A 22,075-nucleotide genomic window follows, 5' to 3' on the forward strand; every position below is an offset into this window, starting at 1 on the left:
GATTCACTAGTTTTTAACAATGCCATATTTGCTTGCATTCTTATGTAAATATGTATGCTTGTGTAAATTTATATGCACACACATTTTCCTCCAACCCATTCAAGAGTAGCTGATATAAGTGGTGTTGCTTTATTCTTTAATGTTTCAGTGTATATTTTCAAAAAACAAAAGTCATCTCTTATGTATCCATAGTACAGCTATCACATTCAGGAAATTTATTATTCATATAGCATTTTTCATCCCATTTTTTTTTTTTTTTTAATTCCGCGTTCCAATCTTGTCAGCTTCTCAACAAATGTCCTGAAGAGCAACTTTCTTTTTCTCCTGGTACAGGATCCAGTGCAGGGTCACATAGTGCTTTTAAGCTTTACCTTTTTTAGTCATCTTTGAACAGTTCAAGTTTTCATCTTTTATGCAATTGACAATTTGGAAGAATACACACAAACTATTTTATAGAATATTAAAGGTTTTTCAGCAGGTGGGTGAATATGATCCGTTTGGGCTTGAGGAAAATGGATGGAGGTCGTAGGGAGAGTTGGGGGCGTTGGCGTTGTTGCTCAGATTACAAGAAGGCCTAGATATGGGAAGGAAATACTGACAAAATTACTTGACTGTGGATGGAACTGGAGAAGAGCAGAGGTGATTGCAGGGTTCTGATGCTCACGATCTAGACAATTAACAAAAGAGGGAGGAGTAAAGAAAAATTGCCAAAAGGAAGTTTTATGTTCCCAAGTCATATGTATACATTTCTTAATTCTTACTGGACATCATAACACCTCTGGTACTAACTGTTTAGAAAGAAGTTGTGAAATTTTAGGAGTTTTGGGCCCTGTGGCCAGATTGAAGTTCGTTGCGCAAAGGGCAGTTGCTAGTGACGTCACCCTTGGGATCAAGTGGGATAGCTGGGGCCTTCAGCGTTAGGTGGAGTGAAGTTTGTACTCTGGCTTTAAGGAATCAAGACTGATGTCAGCTTGGGCAGTCTGGTGTACCTAGTTTTAGGGAAGTTCACCGATCATTGTCTGCAAGTGAAACTAGGCATCTTTCCCCAAGTAGAGAGCACACGGAGAGCTCCACACTGAGGTTGAGTTTTGAAGAGGGAGAGGCACGAGTGGAGTTTACAATGTTGTTAATAGACCAGTTATCATTTCTGTGAGTGTTTAACAGTTCACTAGTGCACGGAGTTACCTCTGGATCTTCTGTCTAGTAGTTTCAAGAAAATTGGGAATCTTAACTGACATGGAATTATTTTTATAACTCTCCTGACACAGAGACCATTGCAAGGTGTGGGACAGGAGATCTCTCACTGATAGTTTTAGAAACAGTGTTAGGTTTTCAGTTTTGTAAAATGTTTATCACTTACATTAAACCATCCTAATGGCTTAGGATCTTACTTGGTTCTTTTGTCAGGTAACTTGGGGAGTTCATATCCTTTTAAAGTTTTTATAATGTTTTAAGTGGCGGAATTAGTTAAAAAAAGTCCCATTACCAGAATGTCTGCTGGCTAGGATTTTTTTTTTTTAATCCTATCTCAATAAGATATGTCATAGAACAGATACTTTCTAAAATAGTCTTAAGTTTTAAAATAAAGAGTAGTAAAGATAAAAAAGGTTTTCACCATCTCTGGCCTCTGGTTTGACATGTCATTTAACCTCTATTGTTTCAGTTTCAGCATCTATAAAATAGAGATGATGATCTGTACTGTCCTGTATTGCTTTTGACATGTATACATGCTAAGGCAAACAGTAATAGGAAGGTTATTGTTTCTATAATGTACCTAATATGAGCCTTGCTTTCGTTTAATTTGCATCTAAAATATTTTAAAGGGGCAGTCGCCTTAATGTAGAATTACCACAAGGTCATATAACCACATTCTCCCTCTCTGTGAAAAATTAGACTCTTTTTAATTGAGTTTAAGCTAATGGAAATTTAAGTATTATAAACTCTATAGAATTTTCTATTGGGATACATGTGGATTTTTTGCTCTTCAGTGTTCATGGTGGGAAATTATGGACACTTACTGAACAGTATTCAGAATTTGCTGTATTTGTTGGAAAAGTAATCTGTTAATTAACCTTGGGGACAAGTAGTGTAAGTTGTTGATACTGTATTTTATTTAGTGAGGAGATCCCGTAAGAGTTTTTAGACACCCTGTTTAATACTTAATCATTAGTATGTTTGTGCCATGTCAAATTAGTTTTAGGTCATAATGAACAGTTTTATCAACATGCCACTTGTATGGTAGTCATGGTAATGCTTTTATTCCCTTTTTTTGGCTTGAATCTAGATTAACTTTATTTTACGTTTCAATTCTGTGTGGTAATGCATTGCATTAAAGCTTTAAGCAGCTTTGTCTTTAATAATCCACTTATTATAATAAATAGTACTTTCATGATTTTACTCAAATTTATCCAATTAAAACTTTACATAGCACTAGACTTTTTGTTACTTTCCAATAACATTTGAAACTGTTTTATAATTGGTTGGCAAAGAGCTTTAGAATATGCACACAAATCTTTAATGCTGAAATGTATATTTTTTTAAGTATATAAAAAACTATAATTCTCAATGAGATAGTTATTTTCATTAGTGAAATAATCTTATTAAAAGTTATAGACACGTTCTTTCACATGTTTACAAAAAAGATAATAGATTGGGAAAGTAGATAATTCCATATACTTGGAAAATAATTCAGAGTCGAGCCGATAAACTTTAAAAGTATTTAAAACTTTAAAAGTATTTAAAACTAAACTTTAAAACTCATATACAGTTTTGCCCTGCTATATGTCTAGATAACCACCATTTAATTTATGGTGAGATGGTTACTCTGGCCTATGATTCCCACCCCCATTCTTTAATTGGTGTACCTTTCTTACTACACAATATGTACTAGAATTTTATAAGTGGTAGGATAAGGGTGGACAATACCTGGTAAATGATATTGAGTTTTTGTTCTTTTATGGTACAATTTTTAGATGTGCTAAAGCAAAGCATTTTTGTGGGTTCTGGTAAATTTTTATGAAGCTCCTGTAGTACAGTATTTCTGTATGATCTTAGGAAGTTCATGAGTGACATTTTTGCAGTAATGTAAGTCACTGACAGCTTTGATCACACTACTGACCTGTTTTCTGTGAATGGCACTACCATGCTGTGATAAGAACATAATCTTAAGGTGCATAAAATTTAGAATTGAGACTATCATATCTTTTTTCAGCATCTCCTGCAGAGGGTCACCTAGTCCCTCTTTATCTCCAGAGATAGAGGACTTCTTTGACTGTAGTTTGCAGAACTGACCTCTATTCTCTTTATGGGATGTACTGTCTTTTATCAGTGTCCTTCTTAAAGTATGCCAGTAAAAAGCTCAGCTACTCCTTTATGATGTGGCTATAATTTCCTGTGATCTGGAAATTATACTTTGGTTAATGCAGCCTAGGACCCTAACAGTTTGATCAGTGTCTGTATCTGTATCACTCTGATAGTTCATATAAAGCTTGCAGTCAGCAAACTTTTTTCTGATTATCTTCAAACATATTTCCCTCAGTTTTTCACATTTTTAAAAAATAACTGTTGAATGTGGAATTTTATCTTGATTTTTTTTTTTTAACCCAGCATTTGAACTTGTCAATGTAATTTAATTCTATTGTTGATTTTCTTGCTTTTCTCATTTTGCTTTTTGTCATTGGGATGTTTGCTGGTCGGACTTTTGGGTATTCTTGGGATACACAGATATAAATACAGAGGAAAAAAAGGTTTATTAATAACAGTTAGCAACAGTAAGAACTAATGCCCCACAGAATCCCCACGGTCACTTAAAAAAGCCTGTGTACATGGCGTAGCCTACCAATGGCTTAATGTCTTATGGTCACATTTTTGATAGTTGGAGGAATGTATTTCAATATAATGGTTGTGTTATTTCAGAAGCTGGTTTCTCTTTTATCTGTATTTTATTTTATTTTTTAACTTTTCCTTTGGATGATAAGAGGAAAGATAAATAAATGCAAATTATGTTGTTTTGTTTTGATTTAGCGGTACTCTTGATAAAAGATTATTCTTTCAGCTGAGAATTTAACTGTATAACTGTTAACCATTAGCATACTTAAAGCCCTGTAAAATGACTGGCATAGGCTTAAATCTTTGATTTTAATACTAGAAGCAGATAATGCCCTGGGGAGTCTCCTCCTATCTGGAGAAATTGTTTCTCCATGCTTGCTTATAGCTCTAGTAAATTCTTGGAGAATGGGCAAATTGGAGGAAACTGGAAAATAAGTTTAAAGGATTGAAATTTATCAATAACAAGAGTAACAAAGAGCTAATTTTTTGTTTTTTATCACTTTGTGTGCTTGGCATAGAGCTGCACACTTTTCGTGCACTGTCCTTTCACCATCTTAACAATCCTGAAAGAACTACCTGCCAAGCCCTGTTTTACAGTTGTGGTGGAAGTGGCTCAGGAAATAGTGGCATTGACAGAAGGCATGGCTACTTTCGTTTAGATATCTTTGACTTGGGAAAGGCAGGTTTGTCTTTGCCAGAAAAGAAAGAAACTGCCTGGGTGAGCTGGCACTGGGGGAATGATATCCCAGAATGTCGTGTTGAGACTCTGCCAGTTTAATCATGGTTTTTTGTTTTTGTTTTTTGAAATACTTCTTCTGTACATCTAGCTCTTTCCACAGTTATGAAATTTGAGATTTTTTATTTTAGAATGAAGGATAAGTCTTTAACAGAATATAAGGAAACTGTCAAACTCATTAATTAGGAGAGATTATACAGATCTGATATAATACTGCATACAAATAATTATGTAATGCCAAAGAATAACAATCCATCAGATATCTTCTGAGCAGCCTCAAACATTTGTAGACAACCGCTAGTCTCACAGAGTGCTTTAAGGTTTTTTTGAGAAGTGGGAATAGCCCCATTTTTATACTGCTTTTTACTGCTGGAATGCCAGTGGAAATAAAAATTGAGACAAGCTTATGAGATAACTACCTTTTTATTGAGTGCTTATTTTGTGCTATATGCTAAGGGCATATCTAGTTCTAATTCTTATTCCATCCATATAAAGTAGATAATGTTCCTGTTCCCTTTCTTCGAAGCAGAAATCAAGACTTAGATATTTTAGGTAGATAACATAGTTAATTAAAAATATCAACCTGGAATCAAATTCATGCCTATCTGTCTTTAAGGCTCTTAGTTTTAACTATTCTGCTCTTCAATTAAATGACATTTACTCTTCACTCTGCCTTCATCACCGAAACGTAATCCTATAATGTGGAACACAGCTCTTAGGAGCTTGGAAGAATGAGAAGTGTTTATTTTATTATGAATTGGCGTTTTTACGTGTGCATTTAAAGTTCTTACATCTTGAACTACTCTGGAAAGAATACTTAAAAATGCAGATGATGTAATTTTCACAGGTGTGTCACATTATGGTTTCTATTTTGCAAATGAAAAAATGAGTCTGAAGTGGTTATTATTTGTTCAGTGGCCTAAAGTGTGTGTACTGTGGCTCCGTGTCTCCATTGGCTAGGACTGAATTCCCCATCTGGCCCTTGGATACCAGGCCATGTTATCCGGTCTTCCTCTTTTCCGTCAAAAGAATCTGAGCTCTGCAGAGATAAGCCACCTTTCTCTTTTTAGTGGTAAATGTTCTTAATAACCATTTACCTTTTTAATTTCCTTAGTCATTAGAGGTAGATTGTTCCCTAAAATATTATTTCTTTTCCTCTCATTTCATTTGGATTCCATGTAGAGATAAATATTTTTGTGCATTTTAAAGGTCTGTTTAGTTATTTATATTTAAAGTGGCTTGGATTCAGGAAGGTGGGCGGGGTCTCTGTATATGTTTGCATGCTAAGGTAGGAGGTCTAGAGCAGAAAGGATTTCACTTGGAAAAAGAACACCTGAAAAACTCAGAATTTGTTAGTGTTTCCTCTGCGACTCTACCAGCACTACCTATGAATTGCATATGGCACTTGAAGTTAGTTGCTACTTTTCTCCCCCTGTTCCCGGCCCCTCCTTCCGTCGAGACTACCTTGTAGTGCCAGTCCATTTTTTTTCATTCCTTGGGTCTCCTTTAAGTCTTATCGTAATTGTGCTTCTTTCCCCTTGCATCTACCCCAACTCAGCACAGAAACAAAGCTTCATCTTCCCTCTGTATGTCAGTCTGGTTCTGTCCCTGTCTAGCTTCTAACATGTACCTCCTGTAATAAATAACATTCCTCTTCATAGCCTTTTCTTGCAGCCAAGTGACTCCCCATTATGAAATCCCTTTCTGCTGCTCCTACCTGTGATTTTATTGATAGACTTCTTGTCCTTCCCTGTGTGCATTTTGCCCTTTGCTGAATGAGCCTCTTCATCTGAAATCTTTTCCCCCAACCACTTCATCAGACGTACGTTGTCTCATCCTCAAGACTCATTTCCTTTGCAGAACTTTGTAGAGGTGCCTGTTTTGTTTCTTGTCTTTTTATCAATATTTCCGTCTCTCTTTTTCATACTTCTTCAAACATTAGACCCTCTGTAGAGATCCTTAACTTTATTTTTGGTTGTGTGTGCAGTATTCTTTTCTCAGAACGTTCTACTAAGATATTTGTGTTCCATTTAAGTAAGTAGTACAAATAACTTTAAAACACTTTTGAATTCAGAAAGACCTTTTTTCTTCCTTTCCCACCCAACATACAATTTAATCAGAAAATTCTGTCATTTCTATCTTCAAAAATAGCCCAATTTCCTTCCACTTCTCACCTCTTCTGCTGATACCCCCTGTCCAAGCCATATAATTTCTCACCCTTTTTTTTTGCTGCATCTCCTACCTGGTTTCCTGCTTGGGCCTTCACTTCCGTTCTGCCTGCTGCCTGTAGGGCCAGAGCAAGTCTCTGCTGGAAACCGTCCCCTGCTGCCTGGCTCCCTCCGTATAAAAGCTGAGGTTCCTCCAACGGCCTGTGAGGCTTCTCTGGCCTGATCTCCTAGTCATTTCTCCGACCTCCTTTCCCTCCTTTTCATATCCCTCTGGTCCCGTTGACCTTCTTGCAGGCCAGGCATCCTCCTGCCTCGAGGCTTTGGCACCATCCTTTGCCCCTCACCGCTTTTCTTCAGGTATCTGAATGGCTGATTTCTTTCATGTCACCTCCCTTACTCAGATGTTACCTTTTCCGCGTGCCCTTCTCTGACAGCTCTGTTGATAATGGTAGCCTCCCCATCCCTAGTACATCCCTCCTACTCTCCTTTGCTTAATTTTTTTTCATGGCATTTATTGCCACCTGACCCTACTGCATGTGGTCTGCCTGTCAGTCTCCTCTCTAGAGCATGGGCTGCACAAGGACAAACATTTTCTGTCTGTTTTGTTCATTCCTTTGAACCCAGAAGATAGTAGATGCCCAGCAAGTGCTTGTTCCACGAATGTACTTTCCAATACGTTCGAGTTCACCATATGCTTTCTACCTTACTAGGGTGACTGGGAGTGGGCACTGGGAGCATCCCCTTTTCTGGCTCCTAATGCCTTTTGGAGGTATTGAAATATCTCTTCTGAACTATATTTTGATTGGTCTCCTAGCTACTTAAAAATGGTCTTCAAGCTAGGAAGGCCTCTCAGGAGGCCTGTATAATGTAGTGTATGTTAAATAAGTGACCTTATTTTATATAAATCCAGCAGGCTCTGGATGAGGGTCTAAGGCTGGGCGGGGGGAGGGCGGGCTCTGTGCCCTGTGGATCTGCACTCTACTTTCATCACTTTCTTTCTGCTCTTTTTGGTTCATGTTTGTTCAAATAGTCTAAATGTTTTCTGAACGGCTGAGGTTGGAAGGCTGGCCGCCAGGTGAGAAGGGTATTGCTACACATGTACTTTTTCTCTGGAGGGCCCAGGGCCTTGGCCTTCCACTGACTGTGCAGCACTGAAATTCCTCATTATTCAGCATCATTCTCATATGAGAACTTGTCCCTCTGTTCCTTAGCTTTCCTTTTTGCAAAATAAGGTGGACTGACTATATTTTCAGGTCTTTTATAATTTCAGTGATGTCGAGTCATGTAGGCTACTTTCTGGGTAGCATTTTCAGATGAATTAAATGCAATGCCATCATATCGCAGGATTGTACTTTGAAACAGAGAGTCACATTCCCAGCAGTGCTCTAGCCTTTCTAAAGTAGACCCAGCTCATGGTCAGCACATCTCTTGATGGTTGTATAGATCTAGCCTCAAAAGTTTCAGGCACTGGAGGAGATGGAATAGCCGGGACCAAGGAGGCAGCAGACAATTTGGCTTTTAGAAGCATGGCCAGTGAACTTGCACATAACCACTGGCGCCAAGTTAGTTCCTTGGGACTTTTCCAACATCTGTCTCTGTATTGAATTTTGTTCTTATTCCTGAAATAGAGTGGCCACTGAAAGCAGGAACTAGGACTGCTGGAAAATACCTTTGGAAACCACTATGGTAGAGAAAAGGTAACTGCCACTAGTTGAAATGCTGAGTTGGATGGTAGTTTATTTCTGTTTTTTTCTCTTTAGGGGAGGGGCTTGATTTACTTTGTCTGTTAAAGCTCTTCACAGGCACTTAGAAAAATGAGCCATTTAATGGTACTAGCCATGAGTGTCCAACTTTAAATCTTGTGGGAGCTGTCCTGTCAGTCCTGGTTCCAGGATCCTGATGGAAGACTATAGAACCGAAGAAGCAGGGCTGCCAGGCAATCAGTGAGATGATTCTGTTGTGGCCTGAGCTCATGTTTGTTCAAGTGACCTTAATGTGCTTCCTCTTTGGGGACCTGTTTTAAATGTAGATGATAACGCCCCACTAAACTCAACCAAGTTAGGAAATTCAAATTCATAGTGCCTGTGACTTGGCCACACTGCCCCCACACACATCAAGGCCTTAAATCAGAGAGACTACCTTATACAGTAACACTCAAATTGCATATGGGAGCCAAGTTGCAGTTGCTGTGGGAACTGTAACTTTGAAGTTCCAGACTTTGATATGATTAAAGTCTGAGACTTAAAGACCCTCTGTGTGTGGTAACTTTTTTTTCTTTAAACACCAAACTGAAAATAAAAATTGATTTAGATTGGGGAAGGGTTGGAGAAACAGATCAAGGGAGGAGGCCTCTTGTAAACCACATGTAACTGTGTCACATCCTTCTATGCCTAAGGAAGAGAGAGATGACAGGCTACTGACCTTTCACTCTCTTTCTACTTGTAGCTTTTCTTCACACAGACCCTGCCCTCAGCACACATGCCACTTTCCAAAAGAGGATACTTTGACTTTGCTATGTTTCATTGACCTAGTGATAATCTTTATGGAGAAATGAGTTTATGTGTGTTAGTTATTCTTTTTAACCAAGATCTCAAGATTCAAATACTTAGGATCATCTAACAGATATCTTAAAATTGTGGTAGGTAAAAGTTTAGTTCTTTTCCTGCATATTGTGGATCAAAAAAGTATGGAGAAAGGGAAAATAAAATTTGTGGATCATTTCCTCTTTTTAAAAGTTGACATTAAAATTTGAGATCAATTGATATACCAGCAGTGGAATTGACTTAAAAAAAAAAAAAAAAAAAAAATTTTGTTCCTAGGACTTTAAAATTTCTGGGCCATAGAAATTGTAGGATCAACTTACCTTTTCAAAGAAATCTTCTTAGGTAGAATTGCACTTGTGTATGTATATGTATTTGTGTGTGTGTATGTGTGTGTGTGTGTGTAACACACATCATAACACACATCAAGAATCCGTTCTCTTTTTTTCCTTAAGGTTGAAAAGCTGAGGTGTCATCCTGAGACTTAATTTTACAGATTCATGGAGGAGACCCTGTAACTTTTTTCCCCCTCATATATGGTGCGTTCTTTTAATATTTGAATGTCTGTTACATGCTTTGTGCCTGCCATACTCTATCCCATTTGATCTTGATAGAACCTGATGGGAGAGGTGATAAAGCCCAGATTTTTTGTCCATAAGACTTTAGGTCTCCATGGTGCGACAGCTAATAAATGGAAAATAGAGAATTGGAACTTCCAAGTGCAGTGACTTCTCTGACAGGCCTCTCAGAGCCTACTGACCCTGTCCTTGGTGATTCCTGCAGAAGGCAAGGCAAAGCCATGCCCGCTAGTTCTTAGGGGTTTTTTTGTTTGTTTGTTTTTTTAACTGTCAATAATGCTGTATCTGTGATGGCAGGAGAAAATGGCTCGGGAGTGTAGAGTTTAAAATTTGTTAATACTGGAAAATGAGAACACCACTACACTGAAATACAGTTTCTTATGTTTGCCTTTATATGTGTTCTTTCCTTATTTCCCCATTTGTGTTTAGGGGGCATGAGAAGAGTCAGGTGAGTAGGGAATGGGCAGATAAGTCAGTGGGAACTCCTAGCAACTTGTATTACCACCCAGCACTATTTCATGGAGATGGGATGGAATGATGGCTTCACTCTCTCAGTGTAATTGGCAGAGCTATGGATTCTTTTGTCTTCAGATGTATTATATACACCAAGAACCTTATATATAATTCTAAACTAATTGGTCATACCCTGAAATCTATACCATACTTACCTGATACTGGCTACAGTGATGATGTCTTGTTAGAAAAGGTTTTTTTTTTAATGTACTGAACCCACTTTAGCACAATTTTGGTAACAAACAAGATTACATTCTAAAGTGGTGTTATCAGCGGTCTTCAGAACCTATAAGGTCATGTAGAATATGTTTAAATAGCAGGATAGAACAAACTCACTGTTCCCAGGATATACTGTTTGCTCATTCTAGTAATTTTATCTGCAGACATGATGGATTTTACAGTCTATATGCAGTATAGATGTCAGTGAATAAGCATTCATTTTTGTTGAAGATGTCAACGTTCCCCCCAACTTTTAATTGAGAGCCTGTAATATCTAAGACTTGGGGTACTGAAATATATGTATATGTTTGTGTATAAATAAATGTAGTTTTATAAAATCTGGCAACCTTAACAAATGGTGGTGAAAGATTTTGGCTATCATTAACAGCATTATCATGTGGTTAATAGTTTCCATAAGCAGCACTTTTATCTTGATGAAATGCATGCATTTAATTGGTTATCTTGGCCCACCAGGTATTTGTTGGTCAAAAACTTAATTTTCTTTCTGTTTATATTATTTTTCCTTCTAGGCATTTGTGCAGTATTGTTTTTATAGCTCATATTGAAAACATGCCTTTTTAAAGTGCATTATAATATAGAGCTTTGTTTATAAAAAAAAAATTAAAAATGCTAAGGCGGGATGACTTAGTTATTTTTATATTTTCCTGTAAAAACAGCCTCAGTTAAGTGAGCCACAATGAGCCATGATGTATTTCCTCCATCAGGATGGAAAATAAGCCATTTATTATTTCAGGTCTGACTCACAGTGAACCTGCTGACACTGGGATGTTTTAAAATCATAATCATAAGGAACAGGTTAGGGCAGAAACTTGGACGTTGGGCCAAGGATTGCCTGCTTATTAGAATGTTTTACAACTTGGATGCTTTAGGTTTCCTGGCACAGTGTCCTAAACCTCACACACTAAACACTCCTTGTTGTACAATTATTACTTGCTGGTTTTAGATGGTGCCAAATAGACAGATGCTTCATCATAATCACCATTTTTTAATTTCACTGTTACAGACATATATGTTGTTCTCTCCTCTCTCCTGTTCCACTGTGCTTGTCTTCCTTCCCGCTCTGGGCGTCCCTAGTTAATAGCAGCACGTGGGGTTGCAAAGAAAACCAGTGACAGTGAATACAGTTATCAGAATTGTCATATGATAATAGATGTGCTTCTTTATCAGTACATTAAAATAACAGGATTTAGTGGCCAGTCACCGTAATTTTGAGGTAATTACTCATCACAAGTAAATAATATTTTGAATTTTTGACAGCAAGTATAATATGAAGGTATCAGATTTCCATTGGTGTCAAAGTCACAGGTACTGCTAATACTGTTACATTGTCAGTTTTCATAATGGAAAGAAATGCTATGTTTCAGTGAAAGGTTAGTAAAAATAAAAATGTATGTTTTTTCTCCCTTGTACCTAAGTTTACTAAATCCTTTGAATTCTATCCATAGGCTCCAGGTTAAGAACCTTTGGCCTTGAGGGATTCCCCCTATAGAATATCTTCAGACACCAATTTGAACATATGCAAATCCAGTCTTTTTTGAAGACAGTACTGTTCTACTGTTCTTAGTTTAAAAACCAGAAGGAATGTTTCACTTTGTTTTCCTGGTCAAATGCTGGTTAACTATCTATAGTCCACAATGGACAAATTGGTTTTTATTTTTCTAAGAAGATCACCAACTGTTTTGACATCAAAAGATAGGTTCCTTCAAACCTATATTTTTCGTGTTGTTGCATAAATGGTATTCATGCATAATTCTGTACATACACCAAACATATAATACTGTGTATACTGATACATAAAACATGCATTATGTATCATTACATCCTTTCAAAAGGAAGTACAAATTAACCTTGGCATGGCAAGTAGAAGGAAAAATAAGAAGTAGGCTCCCAGTTTGGTATTCTGTCCTTCGGATGACTTTATTCCATGTGTTTTATCATCTAAATGTAATTTTATTTCAAGTCTACTAAGCTTCAAAAGTTACAAATGATAAAGATAATTAAGTTGAAATAGTTTTAATAACATAGACCTATGTTCTGGAATAAGAAAGTGGCTAAATCGAAGGACATTTACATTGAGTGTTATTGTTTAATGTTGCCCCGATTTGGAAACCTTTAAAAATATAAAAAATTAGTGTATTTTAATATTTATTCCAGCTGAGGGTTTTAAAGCAATCTTTGAAAAATCTTTAGTACATGTACTCCCTTCCCACCTATCTGTAGGATCCATCATCTAAGCTGAAAATTATCTTCTAATAAATTAACTGTGATCGTGACAAATCTTACTGCTTAGAAGGGAGGAGGCATTTCCTGAGGTGATACTGAAAGGATACATTTTTTTCCCCCTTACATAATAACCTACCTTCAGAATCAGTAAAGCACTTGGATGACAGTTTAATTTGGAGACATGTTCTTTTCTGAAGATAATTCAAATAAAAGATGGCCTCAAGAACTTAGTAAAATGGAGATAAAAAAAATTAGGTGGTTGCTATTTTGTTTAACAAGGCACTTATATACTCTGAGGGGATACAACGGTGATAGATAATGAGAAGTATGCATTTTTGACTTGAAGTGTAAGACATTCTATCAGCCAGCTTTTGCTGCATAACAACCTCAAAATCTCAGTGGCTTATCCACCAGTAAGCATATAGTTTTTGCTCACATGTATGAAGTTGCCTGGGGCAGCTTACTCTTTTTCTCACTTTGAGGCCCAGGCTGGAAGGTAAGTGACATTCTGTAATGATGTCTGATGCTCAAGTTGCTTTTAAGCCTCTGTTTGTATCGGGTTCACTAACATCTCATTGGCCAAAATAAGTCACATGGCCAAGCCTGAATTTAAGGAGTAGGGAAATGCACTTCATCTTGCCAGGTGCCATGGAAATAACTACATGGGGAACAATTCGGACCGACAATTCTTTTTACCACAAATGCTAAAAGTGTTAGCAGCTGAAGGAAGCAGTTGGTTATGAGATTATATGCTGTACTACCTTGCTGCCTTTGGCTTTTTTCATTTCCTCTGCCCCAGGAAACACCAGTTCAGCTTTTCATATGACTTTGGACTGATTTGAACACAACACAGGGGGACACAGGTTAGGGGCAAGAGAATGGAGCTGAGATATAGAAGATCTGGATTTTAAATCTGGTTCAACTTGAGACCTGCTGGCAGACCCCAGGCAGTTTGTGTAATTTGTCTCTGTCTTGGGCCACTTGTTCTATAAAATAAAGATGTTGGGCTAGTCTATCGCTGTCGTTCCTTTTACCACTACAATTGAGATTTCATTCCCTATCTGTATATGCAGGTTTCATTTATTGGCACCTCCAGTCCACCTTTATGTTGCCAGGTATCAGAAAGTTTGTAAAACTTGGGAAACACCCAAGGGCAAAAGAAATGACTTCAGTAGCCAAAGGAGGTCAAATAGTGGAAGTAATGTGGAATAATGACTACTGAATGCTATATTTAGGGTTATAGAATCTTTCAGTAGGCTCTGAATTCCCTGAGAGTGGAGACAGTACCTAACTTTATCTCTTCCCTCTTCTTTCTGGTCACTCATGGGAAATTAGTGAGGGTACAGCTAGAAGTGTCTCCAAGAAGAATGTGGGTTTTCTGTGCTCATATTTAGTAACTGTGGTGGATAGTTGCCTCTGGGGATTTGGAATGTTATGTAGCCCAAGGACTGCAATGTTGATGTGGACATCACATACTCTCTTTGCTATGTCTCCAGCATTTTGTTAGGCACTCAGTGCAGTACAAGAAAATAATGGTCACTGTCCAGTTTTCCAGTTCTTGCAGTTGTAGCTCCATGTGTCTTCTGTCACTGAAGCCTGGACAAGGAACACAGGAGACATGCAGGAGGCAACAGTGATCTCTGGCCGGGAGGGACAGGGGACCCTTACTTGTAAGAAATTTTGAGGATTTTAGGGAGCCTCTGGGAAGCACGAAATGGCACAGTATATTTTGGGAGCCTGAATACAAAGTCTGAAGGGAGAGGGAGAGTGAGGCAAGGCTTTAGAGGAAGGCAGGTTGGATCTGAGAGCCTTGGCATAATGTTTACCTGAAGGAAAAAAGAAGCCACCAAGGGGTTTTAAGCAGGGTCAGGATGTGATCAGATGTGCTTTTTAGGAAATGGGGAACAGGAATGGCAGTGAGGAAGTTGGATGGATGAGGACGCAGGGCCCTAAGATGGAAGTATGGCTTAGGAAAGAAATAGAGGGACAGTGGCAAGTAGAGTGTAGCATAGACACCCACTTCCACAGCCCTCCTCAATCCCTCTTGGCACCTTGCCTCTCCCCTGCCCTTCCAGAAAATAGAGAACGTGATGTGTGGTCATTTGAAACTCCCTTTTCATAAACGATACTACTTTTGAAATGTTGCTAGTCTTTGAAAGAGTGTTTTTAAGCTAGATAGCTTCAGGTGACAGGATGGGTGTGGTATAGTCTTGGTGTTGAAAGATGATATAACCTCAGTTTGGTAGTCAACTTGGTATGCTTGAAACCACCTTGATCACTAAAGTAATGGATGTTATTTTGATCTTCAGTTTTTATAGTTGCTTCATTTTGCTATCTAACGTTTGGAAAAATTGTCTTTACAGTGTTTTGGTTGGGTAGACCAGGACTTTGAGTAAATTCCACTGCATTATTATGTCAGGATATCTTTCCTGTTGTCCTTGGTTTGTTGATACTTTTATTATCGCACAGCCCAAGTACATCTTCTAGATGATTAGGTTCACAGTTTCTAACTTTAAACACTTGTCAGCTGATATTAGTGGTTTGTGTTGGCAGCACTTTTGGTGTAGTTTGTGGCATTCTTTTACACACTAGTTGCTTGTTTTTGCTGGCCCTGCATCTCCAGTGATTACCTGAGATACTGTTCCTTCACTTTGTGTAGTCGATGATGACACAACACAGCCTCTGCCTTAAGAGGCTAACAGGTGAACTTAAGTATTATGGGCAAGTGAATAGAGAAATGTAAAAGGGTTTCTAGGTGCTAGAAAGGTCACATTGGGTTGAAAGCACCAGGAAAAATATGGCCCGCACTTATGATGAGAGCTGAAGTGTGAGTAGAATTACAACGGGCTGAGGCTGTGTTTTGGGCTGGAAGGGAAGAGATACAGGGTGGTAGGAGCAGTCTGAACAAAGGGATGGTCGTGGGAGGGGGCGGCATGTAGAGGGAATTGAGAAGTGCAGTTGGAGTTGGATTACTGGCAGGAAAAGTGGGGGCCCGTCATTTCTTATTGAGAGTTGGAAGCTATTGAGCAGAGAATTTTTCATGTGTATATTGCTAACAGTAATACCGTTAAAGCTTTAAGCACCAATTGTAACAGCATCTGCAAACAGATTGAACTTGTCTTCAAAATATCCTGGAAAGATCTACTTGTTTGTTTCTTGATCACAGAATAAAATGATAGGATCAAGTAATAAATTTTGAGTTATTTTTCTGTGTAGTTATCTATTCTTGTTGACATGTACTACTGACTTTTAGTGTTGACTTTTTTCTACAGTGCATGGTTTTGCTAAAAATAAGGATTTGATGATAAAATATGTAATATGTATATATTATATATATATAGATACTTGGAAAATTTGAATTATCAATTTTGTCTACCTAAAGCATGTTAAAAGGAATTATAACTTCATTGAGAATAGTACCTTTTCCTGGGGATTCCTGTTCCTTTACTATTACAGACTCAGAGTGTTCACTTAAGGGTTTTAAAAAATGTTAAATCACGTTTTTGTGAGTAAAATAACATTACTACCCAGTTTTGTTATTTGATTTTTAGTAAATCTAGAGCTATGTACCAGCTTTTAAATTCTGTGAACAGATTTCAGGTTTCTATGGCATTTAACAAATGTGATTATTCATAGTAAAATCTGCATTCCTTGAAGCAGTTTCAGAACCAGAGAAAAGAGTTTGTATCAAACAGAAACCAGTTGGATTTTAGGAAGAAGTTAACATACAGCTGTGTTACTCGCTGTAATGTTAAATACACTTGGTTTCCGTCTGGAAGAAGATAACACCTTAACCTAGTGGGTTGTGCTCTGTTCTATATAAAGATATTTTTAGAGATGACAGTAATATTTACAAATATGTGAGCAAATGGAGAGCTGTGTGATGTAGAGCAAGTATTGCCTGTTAGGACATTTCAAAGAGGAAATATTCCAGCAGAGAAAGAAAGCCTTGTGGCGATTAAGTGTAGTGTTAACCTTTTTAGTCATCTGTAGTATAGATTGTGTATGTGTGCCTTTTCATCAATGCTGGGCATCAATTCTAATATAGGTGTAGAGAACAAAAAGGAAAGATAAACGTGCTAAAAGAACTATAGAACTATACATACAGACTATACCATGTATTCCAAAGTCTAGGAGAATTTTTTAAAAATCTAGTATCAAGCCAAGTATGAGATAATTGAGAGTTACCTGTGGTGATATGTGCACATTAATTAGCTTGTAAATACATGCATATACATATACAGTATCACTGTACAGATTTTCCAGAAGATGGACTTGTAGGAACAAGTAACATTCAAGTCTTATACATTTAAAGTGTTAAGATAGTGCTTCTTGGGTGGAACGTCATTATTTTTTAATTTTTTAGTGGAAGTTGAAACAATTCAGGCTTATTTTATCACATTCAACATAAATCAGACATTTACAAAAAACCATCCTGGGTGTAGTCTTCCCTGACTTTACCCCTGTTCGGCACACAGATGTTTAGTTCAGTGTAGTCTTGGTAGTAACTCTAGCATCTACTGTAGCAGCTGTCTCAGCCCAGTGCATACATTATCCCTTGCTTCTCCATTTCCACGGTAAACAGCCTTCTGGTTGAATGTGGCACTCTGACTGCCTGAGCTACCCACAGTACGCCAGTCCAATTGTGTTTCTCTTGGAACTCAGTTATGCATTTTCACATCTGTTTGTGCAGCCTTACTTGTTTTCTCAATTAATAAAAAATCATTAAATATTAAATGCATCCATTAAATCTGAATGAAATAATTGTCTTTAGGAAAACTAAATTGAACACTTTGGAAAGACTTAAATTGTTGATAAATTAGGTGTGGTCGGACCCTGTACAAGATTGGGGGAAAGCATGAAGGATTTGGTGGTTGGATTGCTATGCACTGGATAGCGAGATTCCACTCCTCCACTCTAAAATCACAGTTGTAAATCTTCAGGGACAATGCATTGTGGGTTTATAAGAAAGACCAGAAATTCAGCCAGAGGACCTTGCCTCAAAGAACATTTACATGTAAATTTTTAAGGTAAATGTTTAAGGCTTGCATATCATTTAAAAATATTCTGTCCTTTAACCTCCCCCTTTTTTTGATGACTTGACCAGCTAGCGTTTTGGTCTGGTCTAGTCTGGATTGCATTGGATAGCAAACGCTTTTTGACCTAATGGTCATTAAGAACGTCGATTGCCAAAGGCACATCTTAATCTACTTTATTTATGATATAGATTGTTTTTCTTCATTACCTTGTATTGAAATAATAGATTTATCTTAAACGTGTGCTGGGAGAAGTCTAAAATGAACGTAAAAGGCATGGTGGGCCTAGTAAGAAGTTGAAAGAGATTCGAAGGTTTATCGATAGTGCCTTCAATTAAAAACCGAGGAAATGGCCTAAGAGTGGCATAACTGTTGAGTGACTGAGGAGACAGTGAGTGGATAAGCTGAGTGAGTGAGTGAGTGAGTGAGTGTGTGTGTGTGTGTGTGTGTGTGAGATTCACATTTGTTTCTTAACCATCCCACACAAAGTTACCTCTAGATTGGGGCCTTGAACACTGAACCAATTTTATGCTAGTGTGAATAACATACAGAAACTTTTGCTTATCAAGTAGCTTCATAGTATGGTTTTTTTGTTTATTTTGCATTTGAGACCATCTTTACGTGTGTCAACTAAAAAAGGATATGTCGTTAATCTACTCCCAAATGTCTGGCACAAATCCTGGAAAATAAAAGCCTTAAAATGATTGGCATTCAGTGGCCAAGGTGGCATGTTAGGGGCTGTGTAAATCATCGCTACTGATAGAATGCATTATGTTGGAATGAAATTAAAACTTTTTTTTAAAACTAAATGATTTTATATAGAAAAACATGAGCACTAAAAAAAGCTGTATTAGCAATTGAGGATAAGTATCTCTCCATGGGTATTTGAAATAATCTTTTATATTGCTTATATGATTTTCATTGTCTTTTACATTGTGCATCTTCCTCGATCCTCCATAGTTAATCCTCAAGAGATCAATATTAATGAGTTTTATGCTTTGAACTTAAATTTTTTCTTGTTCTCAAAAATGAGACTGGGTAGAGAAAAGGAAAGCTTTTCAAATTTCCTTTGAAAGCTGTTATCTCCTATACCTATTCGTTTTGAAAATTTCTCTATACAGCAGGCTTAGTTTTTTTGCAAATGACTAAATTTCAGAGAATATGTTCAGATTCAGTGTTCCTTGGTGGTTCACGTCTGTTTCTTTGCTCAGATTCACCTTTAGAGAGTTAGGGAGAGGAAGCATAACCTACTTACAGTTAAGGCGTAGGTTGGTTATTTAAATTGTAGTTAGCAAAAAAAGTTTTAAAAATTTTTATTTAATTTGTTCCTACCATGATGGAACTGAAAATAAAATGAAAACCAAAAAGCTTGTCTTTTTGCTAAGGTTTTTGTGAAGTTTTCTGTGTGCGATTTCAACCAATGCCCCTTGGCTCCAAAAGCTGTGGATATATAGTTCAGTAACATATGAACCTCCATAGAGTTCCAGTTATCTTATTTTTTAATCTGTAATATTTGAAAATGTAGATGGATCTTCTACTGGTATTGTTTTAGATAACAGGTTTGAACTGAGGATCTTTGGTGATATTTCCATTTCAAAGTATTTATCAAATGAAGATGTTAATTATAAAGTTATGCTTGTACAAAGATACGCTTAATTATTGCTCTTTTTCAAAAGAATAGCAAAGCAAGAGTAACATCTTTGAAAGCATGTGCCAAAAAGTGCAGTCTGACCAATTAGCCATTTAACCAGTGAGAATTTTAATAGGAATTCCAAAATCATATTATACTGAAAGTATCGGCGTTTAGTGCATTGGGCAGTTCGGAAGATTGGTTTGTTCAGATTTGCTTGAAGATTTGATGAGAGCAAATTGGACTTGACATTTGTATTCATAATTTAAAAATACCAAATTTGAAAAATAGGGGAAAAAGTCAACTATTTTTTTCTTTTTAGTTTTATTGAGAAATACCTGACATCACACTATAAGTTTAAGATGCACAACACGATGGTTTGATTTACACATATTGTGAAATGGCTACCACAGGAGGTTCAGCTAACATCCATCTTTTCAGCCATCTTTCTTTAATGAAACAGAACTCAATGTTTTTGCAATGCTTCCATTTTCTTTTCCATGCATTATCTTTTAAAAATCACTACTTAATGCAATGTACAGAACTTGACAACTGGCTTTTTCTTAAGAGTAAGTTTAATCAGGGAATAATGTAAATTGGAATAATGATCACTGACGGCATAACTGGAAGTGATTCAAGCCAATAAAAGTTAGCTTCAAGTTAAAAAAGCTAAATTCTTCTTTTCATATTTTCATCATCATTTTGAGAAAACAAACATGCTTTATCTTAGGGATTCTCATTTAATATCTCCGAAAGACTGGGTTTTAACAAATTTATCAGTTGTCATGTGGTGGAAGTTATAGTCTAGTGAAGAGGGAAGATGAATGCAACGAAGGAAGGAAAACAAAGTGGGATTGAGTTATAATCCCAGCCTGTGGGATAATTTATGCACAGACAGGACCCACCTCAGGCTCATGTTTCCAAACACCGTTATTGTGCAGGCTTTGATTTCACGTTTTCTGATTTTCTGTCTCTTTTCAGCGTTTTTATTTGTAAAAACTTCTTGAGGAAGAACCACTGTTGATTGGTTGTTAATTATCTAGAATTTCTGATGATTAGAAGTCTAAGTAAAAATCTGTTAGATCCAATTTGGACAGAAATTTGAATGCCCAGTTTAGTGGATTGCCTTTAAATCATCATTGGTGATAGGCAAATTGAGTTAGAGTCTTGAATATGGAAAGCACTTTATGAGTAAATTAGACAGTTTAGAAAGCTACATTAACTCTTTCAGAGTACTAGGCTACTATATAGTCTCCCCAAACAATAATTTACTAAGTTTAGACTACTCAGACAGGAATTTGAATTTAAAAAATTTAAGTTCAAAGCATAAAAGTCATTAATACCTTGATGATGCTAGAAAGAGTTAATGAAGCTTCTGAAGTACCTTGTATTTTCTTAGAGAATCTAATTTACAATGATTGTACCTGAGAAAAAGTGTCTTTAAATTGAATGCCTATTGTAGGAGTTGTTGCTACATTTATGCTAAGATCTTTTGATTTTTATCCTACTCCTCTTCTAGTCCTGTTTCTTTCTTTTTTTTGCATACTCTTTTTTCTTATTTTATGTGAATATTCGTCAACATTCATTCCTGTATTTTATGCTTTTTCCTGGTGGTCTCACTGGTTTCAGCTAGTTGCCTGGATACAGACACATGGTTTCTGGAATCTCATTTAGTTCTTGTGTTTTCACCTCCCGAGCAAAGCATTCCCTTTCTACACTGATCCCATATCTACAAGTCCACATCTTTTCTCCTGAGCTTTAGTCTACTCTGTCAACTAGCTGGTAAATAAATAACTGCCTCACTGTCGCCTTAAATTTATTTTCCGCCCTAAAACTGGTCTTCCCTCCTGACTTCGTTATTGTTCGAATAGCACTACCACCATTTTTTTAGTAGTCTCATCCTGGAGCTTTGGAAAACATTCCATTCATCAACTCCAGCTTCCACAGTGGAGCATCAAGTTGAGGATCCCTCAGAGTCTTGGCTCTCCTCACTTCCCTATGACCCTTACCATCTCACACCTGGATCACTACCTGAGTTCGCCTCCAGTTTCCTTCTTCATTCTACTCTGGGAAAGCTGTGATGTCAAATTCCTTGACATACCACTTTATATCATTCATCTCCTCAAAACACCTTCAGACATTCTCTACTGGCATTCAAGGCCACCCATCATCTGAAAGGCCTATCTTTCCAGCTTCCTTTCCTGCAACGTCCTCTACCAGCCCACTTCCATGCTTTAGGGCATTCTCCTCCATCCTGGTTATTTTACTTATCCTGTTCCCCTAGTAAAGCATTCCCTTTCTACACCGACCCTTCTAAAACTATTCAATGAGGGAAGCCAGGCGCAAATAGGTACATTCTACACAATTTCATTTGTATGAATTTCAGTAAACAAGCCAAACTAGTGTATGTGCTAGAAGTCAATAGTGGTTACCTGTGGGAAAGGGGCTGCTGACTGGGTGGGACCTCTTGCTGGGGTGCTGGAAATGACCTGGGTGGTATTTACATGAGGGTATACAAATGTGATAATTCATCGAACTGTCCAGAGCAGATTTCAATAATATATATAAGTTAAACTTCAGGGT

General features: G+C 37.2%; 1 protein-coding gene across 2 annotated transcripts in view; it reads left to right on the top strand.

Annotated features, from left to right (window-relative positions):
- The window catches only part of FOXO1 (forkhead box O1), an 83,198-nt gene that overhangs the window by 23,717 nt on the left and 37,406 nt on the right, over window positions 1–22,075 (top strand). The gene's annotated exons all lie outside the window — the stretch shown is intronic.

Source organism: Pteropus medius, unplaced genomic scaffold (assembly GCF_902729225.1).
Source record: "Pteropus medius unplaced genomic scaffold, Ma_sr-lr_union100, whole genome shotgun sequence".
Lineage (NCBI taxonomy): Eukaryota > Metazoa > Chordata > Mammalia > Chiroptera > Pteropodidae > Pteropus > Pteropus medius.